Source organism: Arvicanthis niloticus, chromosome 6 (genome assembly GCF_011762505.2).
Source record: "Arvicanthis niloticus isolate mArvNil1 chromosome 6, mArvNil1.pat.X, whole genome shotgun sequence".
Classification (NCBI taxonomy): Eukaryota; Metazoa; Chordata; class Mammalia; order Rodentia; family Muridae; genus Arvicanthis; species Arvicanthis niloticus.
In genome coordinates, this window is record NC_047663.1 from 102,176,358 (window position 1) to 102,190,240 (window position 13,883).

A 13,883-nucleotide genomic window follows, 5' to 3' on the forward strand; every position below is an offset into this window, starting at 1 on the left:
TAAAACACAGAAACCCACCTGGGGTGTCCTTCCAAATGTCTTCCACATTTGCGACCTCATGACTAGCAGAAAGCATCAAAATACACTCTGGGGGAGTGATGCTGGTCTAAAAACTTGTTTCCATGTGGGAAGACACATGAAATTTTTCTTTTAAATGAAAGAAGTATAGCAATGGTCTAAACAACAGACAAAAGTGGGTTCCGTCCTATCAGCAAAGCACACACAGTTCTCCACACCCTCAGACTACACATCCCCAGCAAGACAGAAGATTGTGAACAGAACTATGAAGATATCAGACCACACAGTCCATAAAAGTGCTATGGTGGGGCCAGTAAACACTGTCTGCAAGGTCTATATGTAAACAATCTGGGGGTGTGGCATGCATGGTATTGTTTACAGACTTGGAAAAGGGGGATCTCTTGTTGCAGAAATTTTAATCCCAACCCAGAGTATCTACCCCAATTCTTACAATTTAGTTCTTGGATTAAAGACGCACACAGCCTTTGTATTTACAATATGCCTTAAACAGCACAAGAGCTGGTCAGATACCTACCCTCTCTGCTATTAAAATCTATTTCCTATTGATAACCCCAAGTTATTACTTACCATGTTTCATCTGGGCTGCTCTTAACTCCAATTGGTCAGCCCTCACAGCCACATGTTTTTATTGCTCACTTAACCCACAGTGACTTCTTCTGCTTCCCCTTCATTTTTCTCTTCTTCTTTTTCCTCCTCCTCCTCCGCCTCTTCCTCCTCCTCTTCCTCCTCCTCTTCCTCTTCCTCTTCCTCCTCCTCCTTACTGGTTCAGTTCCAATTTTAAGCCCTGGAAACCTAAATGCCACCTATGTCTCTTCTGCTCATCTACTGGCTGTTGGCATCTTTATTCACCAATCAGAAAGAACTTGGGGGCAGGGTCACAGATCCATGTGCAGACTCTAGGTCTTAGGTGCCTGAACTTAGCATTACAATAGACAGCAAGACCAAAGCTCAATACATCCCCCTGCTTCCAGTCCTCCCTCCCTTCTTCCCTCCCTACATCTGCTCCCTCGCTTTCTCATCTGTTTTTACCTCTGAGAAAAGTGGGATGTAAAGAACAAAAGGAGGCAAATCTGTGGGATGCCCCTGTGATCTAAGCACTTGGAAGACAAAGGCTGGAGGACAATGAGTTGAAGCCAGCCTAGGCTAGATAGTAAGTCCCAGGCTAACCTGAGCTGAGAGACATGACAAGATCTTATCTCAAAAGAAAAGAATAAATAAAATGAATTGTCTTCATTTTTTAAAACTAAGTTGCAAAGCCATGATTAAAACTCCATCCAGTCAGTCTGATCAAACAGCCTTGGCTAATTTTTATCACCTGCTAATGCAAAAAATCCTTGTGTCCTTTGTAATCCCTGAGCCCAGATGTTCGACCCCTGCTGAAGATTTGGCCAGACCATGAGCCAAATCAGAAAGTGTTCTGACCCCCTTCTGAATTGCAAAACAAAGGCATTTATTAAAAATGGGCAAGACCCACCCTATAGGACCATGGACCTTAAAGCACAAGTGTACAATCCAACCCACCCAAGAACAATACTTCCATGTTTCTCAAACTGCAAGTGTAAAACTTACATATTTTTATAGTTAATATCCCAGGAAATGAGGCTTATAGACTGGTGAATGTGTCCCCTTCACTGGGCAGCTTTGAATAGACCGAGCTTAAACTAACTGAATACTTACAGTCAAGTACTGTGTAAAAGGTGTATACATTTCATCACTTCATCCACCAATAACACTGAGAGGAAGGAACTGGTATCTCTGCTTTGCCAAGAGGACAGTTGGGGACAGAGAAGTTAAGTAGCTTGCCTAGGGTCACTCCTCAAAACTCAAGTTTGTCTAAACTCAATCTACCCAGAGACACCATTCACACAGTGTGTGAAAGGATTTACACCCTGGCTACATCCCCAAAGTACTTCTCAAACATCCTATCAGGCTTTCTGGAGATGACTGTCCTTGAGAGGAGCTACAATTAATGAATGGTGTCTGTGTGGTTATGGAGAGCAGGCTAGGAATGAGGGCTCAGAGCTGGAGACTCTTTCCCATAACACTGCCCTCTACCTACATCGTCCAAAGCAGTGGAGGTCAGCAGCTCTGAGCAAAGCACGAGCTTTGTTTCTGCCCTGGTAACCAGCATGTTCTTCCTTCACGCTGCCTCCTCCCCAGCCTGAGCCCAGCAGGGATAAAGGTTCTCTCTCACTATGGCTCTCCTGCCCTTGGAAATTACACCGTCTTCAACACGAGTTTTAATTATGTAAGAAGAAACATGCGGTGAAAAAAGTCACACCTGAGAATTCTCCATGCAGAAGACAGAGCCCAGTTGCATGGCAGTACACTTTGCTAGAGTTTGGGATGGTAGCAAAAATTGCAGCTGAAGAAATTACATCCTGCCAGGGAGATGCTGTGTCAGTACTTTCTGAATAAACCTGTGACTCAAGTTAGCTTCAGAAGTTAGTTCTAGGATAAGATTTCACTTGTAAAATATCATTTTTTACCTTATGCATCCTTTAAGGAAACAAGTCAGTTCTTTCCAGAACTCAGCAAATTAAAAAACTTAGCATTTTTAATTAAAACAACTTTTTATTATGTAATCATTCTGAGGTGACTCCTGCAATATTGGGGGTTTTAAGAGTGATTTTACGAGAAAAGCAGATATTAAGTGATCACTCAGGCAAAGCTCCACTTCTGCCCAGGAGAGGAATCGTAAAGGAGCTTCCTCCCCACCCCAAGGAGCAAAGGGAAGTTATAGTTCAAAGTTACAACGTTTCTTAACAGCATCTAAAAACTGAAGGTCATGGGGAAAACTCTCTATATCATCCAAGCTGGTGGCCACAACCACACTCAGCTTCTGAGGCTGTGGCATGTGGCTGTGACTTAGGAAACAAATTTTGATTATATATTATAATCTGATTCACTTACATCTCAATTTATATGATGCACCTGATCAAGGTGTACCACACTGAACACAGCACACACACACACACGACATACACCCAAGCACACAATAATAAAAAATACATATTTTAAATTAAAAAAATTATTCCAAGGCACACAAAGCATACAACTGAAATTTCAGAGTCCGTCAGTAAAGTTGGTAAAGCCGTGTTAACACTCACCCACATCCTCTTGAGGATCTACTGCTGATGGCTACTTTCGCCCTGAAGTGACTAAGTCGGACATTCATGGTTACTACAGAGACCACATGAATACTAAAGCTGAAAATACCTACTGTATGTCTGTTTATAGAATGTGTTTGTCAACCATTGGCCTGCTATGATCTGACTGCGATGTCCCCCTTATAAGCGCATGTGTTTAAATGCTTTATCCTTGTTGGTGGTGCTGTTGGGGAGATTGTGGGAACCTTGAGAGGTGAAATTTTGTTAGAAGTGGGTCGCTGAGGGGCGGGGATTCGGGTTTTATACCTGCCTCTTTTCTTTTTCTCCAATATCAGGAGCCCACGCCTCATCTCCTACCACCATGGATCCTCTTGATAACACGCCTGCCCCACATGATGGACTGTGTGCCCAAAACTGTGAGCCATAAGAAATCTTCCTCCTTAATTTTGTCACAAATTCTGTCACAGTAATGAGAAAAAAAAAAATCACCAATAAAGCTACTTGCAACTGTATTAATGTTTAGTATATATCAATGATTTGTTAACAGCATATGTTAATACTCACATACTAACTACACTGATCCTCAGGTATTAAAATTAACTGCATTGGTATCCATGGTAACCGTGTTGCTGTTGCTTGTGGCTTTGTTTTTCTCTTCTTTCACTTACAGAAAAGGCTCAACTGCTGTTCCGATGCTGTTTGTATCAAGGAGAATCCTGTGATGGGAATGGTGGCTGTGCCCATCTGCAGCCAGCTCTGTGTGTCCAGAGGGTCCCATCCACCCCAGCTCTTCCCTGCCTCGGCAGGTTCCTCATTCCACTCTGCACTTGGCAGCTGCTCTCCTGGCTGAATCAAGTCCGGGCCAGTGAGTCGGCCTCTCCCCTGCTCATCTCAGCAATTTCATTTTCCCTCACCACACAAGCTTCCAATGGGTCCAGAGGTGAGTGGTTCCAAACCTTGAATTATTTATACCTGAGAAACTCCACGGGCTTTCTCTGTGAGTGTCATGTCAGGAGTCGGCATCCTGAGCGCCACACTCCTTCCAGCCCACGCTGCTGCTTCCTTCTGAAAAATTGTAAGAAATTGGATCAGGGGGAAAAGAAGATCTTGGGGTGGCTGATGAAGTAAGGAATCATCCGCAAGATAGCCTCTGAGGAATGGCTGTGGGAAATCATCTTCATTACTGTAACCGTTGTAATCCTAGGAGGGGGCATCCCATGGGATCCCTGATGTAAGTGAGGAGAGCCATAGGCGGCAGTGCTTACTCTCCGCTCCCCGACCTGCCTGGACTTGATCAGCATCTGCAGGCTGCCAGGCCAAGATAAACCACACCTTGAACTGTGAGCCAGCACAAACCCTTTGTCAAGAGTGTTTTATTTTCACAACAACAGGGGAAGGCTAAGGCAGGCAGTATGTATATTTTGCCTGCTTTCTTTCAGTAGCATTGACAAAACCTGAGGTTTTCCGTTCCTTGGATTGCTCATCTGGAGTACTCAGGAGGAAGGGGGCAAAGAAAGATACAGGTGGGTGTGACAGCAGTATGTGGGGTGCCTGCCAAGAGGAGGGGACAGAATATATTTCTCCTCATTGAGTCAGCAAAATTGGCAGAAGTGGAGAAAAACTTCATGGTTCAGATGAGGAAAAGAGCTACTTTTTTGTTGCAGTGGTTTGAAGGGTAGAGCCTGTCACTGCCAATGAGACCACAGTTACTTTGGCTCGACACAACCATGGCTTTGTATCAGTTGTCATCTTGTGTTCTCATTATTTAAAACCCCTTTTTAAATTGTAGGGTTTAGGAATAAAACCAAGTTACAGACAGATTAAAGTCTTTAACTCTTAATTAAAGGTTTTCATTCAGCCATATGCATTCAGCCTCAGAATTTTTCATCCAGACTTCCCCATTGCCATGGAGAAAGAATGAGAATAATCTAAAAATAAGTCAGATGCATCCACAGTCCCTCTGAGGTCAGGCATTGTCCCCAAGGAGGACACAGCTGTTGTTATTTCTGTTGCTGAGCCTCTGTAGATAGAGACATCTTCTGGTTGAAATCCAGTGGGAGAAAACTACCAAAAAGGACCCTAGGGTTGCTCCAAGTGACCCCACATTCAAAAAAACCCCTCTCTCCTCCTCCTGCATTTTCTTTCCCTTCATCCTAACCCCTCTCTGCATTCCCTACCACAGTCAATAGTGTCTCAAGCTTTAGCTACTGAGACCGAGAACCTTGGCTCCAAGGCCTCTCTTCCTTTCACACTTCACATCCATCCACAGCCTTTGTTAGTTTTATACAGGAACGAGAATGTAACTTCTGGTGTGTAATAAAAAGTTAGCCCTGTTCAGAATTAAGACTTTAAAAAAATGGTGACAATCTAGCCAATCAGAGGGCAAGGCCCCTCTGAGTGAGGGAGGGACTTTGTATGACTTCAAGGGTCTCATTAGCCATGAAGCCAGACCTGACCAACCCAGTCATGCATCACATAGGATTCTTGACCACCTCTGGCCCAGCCATGCATCACCAGAGCATCCTTGACCACCTCCAGCCCAGCCATGCACCACACAGCATCCTTGACCATCCCAACCCAGCCACGCACCACATAGCATTCATGACCACCCCAACCCAGCCATGCACCACACAGCATCCCTGACCACCTCAACCCAACCATGCATCACACAGCATTCATGACTACCTCAACTGAGGCAAGCAGACACCTCATGACATTATAACACCTTCCTGTGCCATTTGGTCTCTCACTCTAAGCCTTATTTAGTCAACTGAGTACAAATGATATGCAGACATTTTTGTAGTGATTAATCTTGGCTGGCTGAGTGGGTATTTTTGGAGGATTAACAGAGGAAGAAGAACCTTCAGAGTCAGCATCCCAGACAGGTACAGTTATCTAGCACCTCTTGGACTGAACACAGTGTCTTATTGGCTTGTTTTTAACTTTCTCTAGAAAATACCCATTTTCCTAACATAACAAACAGTAATGTGGAGTTTGCTGTTGTCTAACATCCCTGTAAAAGAAGAACCATGGTTTGTCCAATTTTATAAATGAAGAAACCAATTGAGTGACTTGGCTAAGGTCACACCCAACTTTTCTGCATGATAACTGATTGTTATCATGTTGACTTAGACCCTTTACATCTAAGGGCTACTCTCTTGGATGTCATATGTTTAGTATGCATAGCCTGGAAATACACTCCTTGTCGCAGTCAGCTTATGTTTCCCATCTCCAGACTGCAAACACTAACACAAATGAACATTGTATTTAGCCAAGTCTATTGGTCATCTCTTGTTGTACAACCAACCATCTTCACACTGCATCATTTGCAAGCCAAATCCACAAATGTTTATTATCATGCCCATATTCTAAGAGTCAAGGATGTAGGAACAGCTCAACTGGATAGGTTGAGGTCTTTCATAAAGGTGCAGACAAACTACTGTCTAGTCATCTCAAGACTGCATTGGGTTGGGAAAATCTCCTTGTAAGCTCATTCATATGACTTGAAGCTTTCACAGTCATCTTCTGCACTGGTTGCTCTATAGAGCCATTCAGGAAAAAGCAGCAAACTTCCTCTCTTGGTGACACAAGAGAAAGGGAGATAAAAGATCACTTGGGACAGGAACTGAATGCTTTCATAACCTAATATAACATGTCCTGTATTCTGCCCTATGCTGTTTTTCACACACGCCAACCCTGGTACAATGGGCAGAGAAGAAATACCCACACAAGCAAGCAGGAATCATTTGGTGTGGTCTAAGATGGAATACACTACTGGTCCATTCTTAGCCTCTATTCGTCACATGTTGTGGACACACAATCATTTTTTATTTTCCTTTCCCATTGCTGGAATAAAATCCTACAACTTCACAACTGAAGAAGTACAACAGAATCTGTGAAAGATGCTGCCTTCAGGCTCAAAAGCCAGCTTATCCTCAACCAACCCATGACCATCTGCCTAGGGATGTTGTCACCCGCAGTGGACTAGATTCTCCTATGTCAATTAACAATCAAGACAATTCCTCACAGACTTTCCCACAAGTCAATTTGACCTATGCAATGCCCAATTGAGGCATTTCCTCTCAGATTACTCTAGGCTGTGTCAAGTTTATGGTTCAAACTAACCAGGAAATCATGTACCTCATAATAACCATCCCATAAGCAACAAGTCACCTGTAAGATACAAGATGTGTAAGGGAAAAGCAGAACAGGCCTGTACTATCATGATGCGTCTCAGTACACTCTGTGATATTTGTACAATGGCAAAACACCTAATGATGCCTCTCTCAAAATGCATCTTGCCACTGAACACCAGACAGCACACACATAAAACTACCTGAGCAGCACCTTTAGACAAGGAGGAACTTAGGTTCAGACACCTTAACCTCAGGGCTGGATTCCCCAAACTAAATAGTTGATGCCTACCAAAATTCTTCCAGTTATTTTAAGCAGGGGAGGGGGGCATTTTTAAAGGATGCTGGCCACCTTATAAAAGCTCCAGCATGGCTACAATGATGTAGGCTGCTCAGGCAGGCAGAATGTGGAAGGTCCCTCCCAAGAGTACATTCAGTGAGGACATCACAGTTTGCATCCCCAACACCACCAACCCTGGACAGCGGTGTGGCCACTGAATTTCAATCTGCTGTACTGTAGGGTGGCAACTGCCTCAGCTGCCCAGAGCCCATCCTGTATGCACCTCCTTTGGGGGAGTTTCTCATCAAAGTCTAGGGCAGGAGCACTTGGTTTCAGAGCCATTTGGTCAGCCATTTGTGGGTCTGTTGCCCTAGGAATGAGAGTCACTGAGCCAACACTCTCAGGCTATGCGGAGAAAGCAAGGTGTGCCTCATCTTTAGATGACTCTCTCAAACATAGGAGGACTTTCAGGCTGTCAAAAGGAACCAGAAAATCTCCACTACACCTGCAAAGTGTGGCCTGTTGGAAACACAAGAGTCTGACGAACCTAGAAAGTTTAGCAGCACTGACCATTGCTTAGGGAACATGGAAGATGAAAGAGCACCCTCAAGGCTCTGTCTCCAGCTCCTGTTACTTTTCTCATCCCTGTGACTAAAATCTCTAACAGAAGAAATGGGAAGAAGGGTTTATTTTGACTTGAAGTTTCAGGAACTGTTGTCCATCTTAACAGGGAGACCACAGCGAAGGCAGGGCCATCTGTTCTGATGGGAACCCAGGTGGGGGCGGGGGAGACATGTGTGACCACTAGGAAAGCTGAGCTAGTCTTCAGAGGCCCCAGCCCCAGAGACCCACCTTCACCAGGGCCCACACCTCCAGAGACAGTATCACCCACTAGGGACCTTGTGTTCTAGAACATGAGCCTGTTGGGAGAACTTCACATGAAAACTGTGAGACCACCAGGGGGCATCTTCTTGAGCCTGTTTGGACAACCTCAGATGCAAGCCACGAGACTACCAGGCATCTTCTTCAGAATGTGAGCATCTTCTGCAATTTTGTGAAGACCTTGAACTCTTTCTCAGTATAATAATTTTGTAATTTATAAAATAAGATATGTTGTAATTACAAAGAAACTTGATTGTATTGAAATATAGTTACAGAAGTGTTAAACAAGCATGTGACAACACAGTATATATGCAATACGCATTACCCTTTATTAACACTCTGAAGACAAAAATGTAGCAACAGATCTAACAACTACTATAATTTCAACAGTGTGATGAAAATGGGATATTGTGAAGAACCGCACCAACCGTGGGATTAGACAGGACTGTGCTAGCCACCAGTGACAACTGTGAGAATGAGACAGGGCTGGGCTAGCCACTGGGGACAACTGTGAGAATGAGACAGGGCTGGGCTAGCCACTGGGGACAACTGTGGGGATTAGACCGGGCTGTGCTAGCCACACAGTCATTGCTCTATCTACATTTGTAATCGAAGGAGTACTGAAGTTCAGAGGGCAGGGGGAAAAGTATTTCCTACACAACTTAATCCTTTATATTCCACCCAGAGAGCTGCAGGGACTGACATGTTCATCACTGGTTAGGAGCCCTGGAGCTAGACAGTGACTACTATGCCCAACAGCCTAGCACTCTGGGAAGAGATTGAAACACAGAGTGCACAGGACAACTGATGGCACTGATAAAAATTCATGATTAATGGGGGCTAAAAGGTTGTAAAGTAATTAGTCCTCTTATAGATGGTGTGGGGTATTGGTGTGTGTGACTATGAGTTTGTCCACATGTACACGTGTGCTTGCCGTTATAAGACAGCCTGATACTTGCATGGAGATGGCATGGGGGCTGGAGCGATGACTCGGTGAATAAGAGTGCTGACTGCTTTTGTGGAGAACCCAGGTTCAGTTTCCAGTACCCAGATCAGATGACTCACAACCTCACATCTTTATGGCTCCAGGGTATTTGATGCAATCTGGCCTTCTCAATCAACTGCACACACACACACACACATACACACACACACACACACACACACACACACACACACACACACGTAAATAAATAAAATCTTTCAAACCTGAAAGGCAGCATGTTGAAATGTTGCAGAAGAGCATATGACATCAATCCCAGTCATTTCAGAACTACCTAGCAGATATCTCAGGACCTCCTTCAAGACTGACCCAGTAGGTTTTACTATCTCATTCCACAGTGAGTACATCAGAAAAAGTATGGAAAGAGTGAAACACCTCACTCAGGGTCAACAGGCTTTGAAACAAAGGAGGTGGCACCAGAGTCAGACAGCCTGGCTCTAAGTCCAGGGCTCAAATCTCTCCTGGGCAGGTGATTTCTATAATGAAATGTTTATAGCTCCACATGTAAGCAACCAAGAATACCTGCATGTGAAGAGAAAGCTGATGTAGTTTTCTTGCTAAACCACAGACTCACCTCAGTGAGTGAAATAACTGGCAAAGGGATGGAGAAGGGAAAGAAGATCTTTCAGAAAAAAAAAACTGAAACCATTTTACAATCAATGAGTGATTATTTCTGGGTGACTCTCACAAGCAGCACAGATCAAGTGGAATGGAATGCACAGCTTCCAATGTGACATCACAGCCCCCAAAATAAAAAAGTGTGTCTCATAGGTACACAATGCTGTAGAAATGAAACAATGTATGCAAAGCCAAGAAAGGCTAGACTGGTGCTAGGAGGATGGTCAGTGGCTAAGAGCACCTGAACAAAGGTTTGATTCCCAGCATCCACATGGCAGCTCACACCAGACTGTAACTCCAGTTCCAAGAGAGCCAATGTCCTCTTCTGGCCTCCATGGGCATCAGTCACACATGTGGTATACATACATATATACATACATACATACATACATGCATACATACATGCATACATACAGGCAAAGCACCAATACACAGAAAGCGAAATGAAAATAGAAATATCAAACTAAATTATATATATATAGATATGCATATGCATATATATTGCACTGTCACAAGCTTTTTTAATGTGTGTGAGAGAGAGAGACAGAGAGAGAGAGAGAGAGAGAGAGAGAGAGAGAATGCAAAATTAAGAGAACATATAATAGATGAAGAAAAATACCAAGGATTTTTGTTATGTTGGTTGTTTTATTTATTAGGCAGTGTGGGATCAAATCGCAGCTCTGTACCCATGTGCTCAAATGCTCTTATGAGAATATTAGTAGAGAAAAGCTTGCTGAGAAGAACTGCCCACAGGATCGATCCCCACATTGAACTTCTATATTTACATTTTGACAATGTCACTTTTCTTTTGATTTAGAGAGAGAGAGAGAGAGAGAGAGAGAGAGAGAGAGAGAATATGAATGAGATGCAATAAGGGACCAGGGGCCCACTGATGGGAGGGGCATGAGAAGGCTTCTGAGTCCCAGCAATGCTCCATGCCTCGGGTGCGATGGTCCTGCTGATCATCTTAGCAATAGCTGATGTTCTTTCTGCGTGTGGATGATCTTTTTCTGAATGTGTTATATATCAAAATTATAGATGTATAAAATCATCTTGTGAGTAGCCAAAATGGACAGAGCATGTAAGATCTGGTAGGAAGCCATCCCTGCACCCAGGGGTCACTCAGTAGATTTGCATTCAAATCTTTGTCTGGCTACAGGCACCAGACAAAGGTGTAGCACTATGTTCAAGACCTTTTAACGCAGCTGTCTGGGAACATCCCAACCTGTAGCACTCTCAGGGGTGGCTTTTGGCAAACAGCTGCTGACATCATAGAATCCCAGAAAATCACTGTCATATGTCTAGGCTCTCAAGGCACAAAGAAAGAAAAATGAGATTCTACATGGCACTAGAGAGCACATCAATTATCTTCTGAAATTTTGAGGAAGTCATGGTAAGTACCTTTAGTGGTTTGTCTACCAGCCTCTCCCCATGAGTAGGGAAGATTTCTAAAGCTAGAGACATTGTTTCTACAAGGAGAAAGGAAAGGATTTAAATGTTTGGGGGAGAAACACCATCTAGAAATCAGAAGACCTGGTGCATCAGCTAGTTAGTGCTCCATAACAAACCGTCCCAAATCTCAGAATCTCACAGTAAAGAGCATTTCTCATTTCCTACAAGTCAGGTGCTTGGGCTGAATTGGACAGGTCTCAGCTGATCTTGGCTGTCAGTTCACAGTCATCATCAGGATAGGTTGGCTGAGGCTGACTGGCTGTGAGCCAGGATCACATAACTGTCATCAATCATCCTGCAGGTTAGCCCAGGATTTTCTTAGAATGCATGATGATCTTTTTCTGAATGTGTTATATATCAAAATTATAGTTGTATGAAATCATCTTGTGAATAGCCGAAAGGGACAGGTGATCACCTGGTTGGCCAATAAAGTTTTATTGGACACCTGTTTGCTAACAACTTGCCTGCGGCTGCTTTTACACTAATAGGACAGAGTTGAATAGCTGTGACAGAGACCATAAGACCAGCAGAGCTGAAGTTATTTACTTCTTGGCCTCTTACATAGTTTTTGGACCCCAGAGAAAGAAAGTGTTAACATCTAAAGTGTTAACTCATAACTGTTAGCTCCACCAGGTTCTATCGGCTAATGTAATTCACAAAGTGAGCCCGGAATCAAGAACAAAGAAAATAGACGCTATGTCTTTTTGGATGCTGGGAAGGAAAGACTCAGAGCAATTTTTGCAGTTGGCACTCCACACCTGTAGTATGGTTCAAACTTTTCTATAATAACTAGCTTCCTGGCCTAGAATTACTTCTCTCTGCAGTTCCTCTTCTATCTTTATTTTTGAAATCAGAACAATCAACTAAATCAAGACTTTGTGTTATGACTTGGCTAAGTGTCCCCCCTCTCCCTCAGATACCAACATGTAAAGGTTAGGCTCCAGAGCAGTGGTATTGGGAGGGGCTGCAGACCTTTAAGAGATAGAGCCTTTTAGAACATCCGTAAGTGACTGGAGACGGGAATCCTTGAAAGGAGTTCTGCCTCTTCTTCCCTTCTCTTTTCTCTCCCTCTCTGTCCCCTCTATATGCTGCCTCAAGAATAAGCCCTTGTCACAGCATCACTCATGACAGGATGCACAGCCTGTGTTGGGAGCCTGGGAGATGACAGAGTTGCCTGATGCTGAACTTGAGTCTCTAGAACCATGGCCAAAATGGATTACATCATTTGTAGCATGTGTCAGTTTTTGCTGCTGTGGAAGTGACAGGAAAGTAGCATGGTATGCAGTTAGCACACTACAACCAATGGATCACCTGGTTAGCCAATAAAGTTTTATTGGACACCTGTTTGCTAACACCTTGCCTGTGGCTGCTTTTGTACTAATAGGACAGAGTTGAATAGCTGTGACAGAGACCATATGACCTGCAGAGCTGAAGTTATTTACTTCTTGGCCTTTAACGTAAGTTTTTGGACCCCAGAGAAAGAGGAGTCCTTGGGTTCCCTTTGACTGCTGATAGCACCTGCTCTAAGTTCTCCATGAGCTTAGTAGTTACAGGTACACTCTTGTTTGCAACCTCAGGTTCTGTGATAGACAGCAACACAGAAGCATGGACCTGCTAGGAGATTCTGGAGCCTATCTAGAACACCAGTTCTGTGAGGTGGGTCATTTTGTGCCAGTGATAACTTATTTTCCTACATATAAAAATAACAAAAGTACCCCTCCCTCATAGAGCTCTCCAGGGTGGCATGAAATGACTGCTTTGAAGGGACACTGGGGATAACTGTCTCTTTGAATGCTGAGGAGGCATTAGTCCAAAAATGAAAAATGACTCCTTCAACATCACCCAGCTGATCTCCTGGCTCCTGAATCCTGGTTTAATACTTGCTTCATGTCTGTGAAGATGCTCAAGAAATAATGGAGAGGGCTGGAAGAAAGGCTCACTCGGTAAAGTGCTGTTGTACCTTATGGGTACAGGGAGCTGAGTTTAAATCCCTAGCACCATGTAAAAGCTGAGCACATGGAAGAGAGGATGGATCACTGAGCAAAGCCACTGTGTGCCCACACTCAATATCAAACCTACATACACACAATAATAATATTTTATATTATATATTTATATTTTAATAATTCGTGTATGTGTCTATAACTCCAGAATGGTGCAGGAAGCAGAGGAAGCAAAGGGACTCACTGACCAGCCAGCCAGTCTAGGGGACTGGCGGGATCCAGCTTCAATGATGGTCCTCTCAAAAAAGAAGAGAGCGATGCAGAGTGACTGAAGAAGATAGTCAACATCAACTTCCGATTAGCACCCCACATGCGTGCATGCGCACACACACACAGAGGGTCAGAGAGAGGCAGGCCATCCGT